Genomic DNA, 2,099 nt, shown 5'->3' with positions numbered 1-2,099 from the left:
GTTTATGACTTCAAGCCACTCGAAATGGATTGCTAAATGTGCACATGCAAGAAAACCGGTTTTATACCTAAATGTAAAGTAACGGAATTTTTTCTAAATGCTCTGCGTTATGGCTTTATGTCAACTTGAGTAAGATGAAGAAGGTTAATTAACTTTGATATGTTAAGCTAATGATTTGAATCAACTTGATATTGATTTCTAAATGTGTACATGGAAGAAAATCGGTTTTATACTTAAATGTAAAATTGTGGAATTTTTCCAAATGCATTGTCGTTTTGGCTTTATGCCAAATTCTGTAAGATGAAGAAAGTTAATTAAGTTTAATATGTGAATTTAAAAATTTGAAGCAGCTTGATATGGATTTCTAAATGTGAACATGCAAGAAAGTCGGTTTTATACTTAAATGCAAATAGTGGAATTTTTCCAAATTCACTGCCGTTTTGGCTTTATGCCAACTTCTGTAAGATGAAGAAGGTTATGTATCGGGTGATTTTTTAAGAGCTTGATAACTTTTTAAAAAAAAAAAAACGCATAAAATTTGCAAAATCTCATCGGTTCTTTATTTGAAACGTTAGATTGGTTCATGACATTTACTTTTTGAAGATAATTTCATTTAAATGTTGACCGCAGCTGCGTCTTAGGTGGTCCATTCGGAAAGTCCAATTTTGGGCAACTTTTTCGAGCATTTCGGCCGGAATATTTTATCGACAAATTTTGTTCAGCGATGAGGCTCATTTCTGGTTGAATAGCTACGTAAATAAGCAAAATTGCCGCATTTGGGGTGAAGAGCAACCAGAAGCCGTTCAAGAACTGCCCATGCATCCCGAAAAATGCACTGTTTGGTGTGGTTTGTACGCTGGTGGAATCATTGGACCGTATTTTTCAAAGATGCTGTTGGACGCAACGTTACGGTGAATGGCGATCGCTATCGTATGATGCTAACAAACTTTTTGTTGCCAAAAATGGAAGAACTGAACTTGGTTGACATGTGGTTTCAACAAGATGGCGCTACATGCCACACAGCTCGCGATTCTATGGCCATTTTGAGGGAAAACTTCGGAGAACAATTCATCTCAAGAAATGGACCCGTAAGTTAGCCACCAAGATCATGCGATTTAACGCCTTTAGACTATTTTTTGTGGGGCTACGTCAAGTCTAAAGTCTACAGAAATAAGCCAGCAACTATTCCAGCTTTGGAAGACAACATTTCCGAAAAATTCGGGCTATTCCGGCCAAAATGCTCGAAAAAGTTGCCCAAAATTGGACTTTCCGAATGGACCACCTAAGACGCAGCCACGGTCAACATTTAAATGAAATTATCTTCAAAAAGTAAATGTCATGAACCAATCTAACGTTTCAAATAAAGAACCGATGAGATTTTGCAAATTTTATGCGTTTTTTTTTAAAAAAAAGTTATCAAGCTCTTAAAAAATCACCCGATATTTTTAAATGTAAAGCTAATGATTTGAAGCAACTTGATGTGGAGATTTTAAAGTGTACATGCACGAAAGTCGGTTTCATACCTAAATGTTAAATTCTGGAATTTTCCAAATGCACTGCCGTTTTGGCTTTATGTCACCTTCTGTAAAATGAAGAATGTTATGTAACTTTAAATGTAAAGCTAATGATTTGAAGCAACTTGATATGGAGCTTTAAAAGTGTACATGCAAGAAAACCGGTTTTATACCTAAATGTAAATTGTGGAATTTTTCCAAATTCACTGCCGTTTCGGCTTTATGCCAACTTCTGTAAGATGAAGAAGGTTATGTGTTTTTAAATATAAAGCTAATGATTTGAAGCAACTTGATATGGAGTTTTAAGAGTGTACATGCAAGAAAATCGGTTTTATGTGTAAATGTAAAAATGTGGAATTTTTCCAAATGCACTGCCGTTATGGCTTTATGCCCACTTTAATAAGATGAAGAAAGTTAATTAACTTTAATATGTGAATTTACTAATTTGAAGCAACTCGGTATGGATTTCCAAATGTGTACATGCATGAAAGTCGGTTTTATACCTAATTGTAAAATTATGGAATTTTTCTCAAATGCACTGCCGTTATGGTTTTATGTCAACTTGAGTAAGATGATAAGGGTTAA

The sequence above is a fragment of the Bactrocera tryoni genome, unplaced genomic scaffold, assembly GCF_016617805.1.
Source record: "Bactrocera tryoni isolate S06 unplaced genomic scaffold, CSIRO_BtryS06_freeze2 ctg7180000342578_QRY, whole genome shotgun sequence".
In the NCBI taxonomy this organism is placed as follows: Eukaryota; Metazoa; Arthropoda; class Insecta; order Diptera; family Tephritidae; genus Bactrocera; species Bactrocera tryoni.
The sequence above is the reverse complement of the archived record's forward strand: the minus strand, read 5'-3'. Positions refer to the sequence as shown.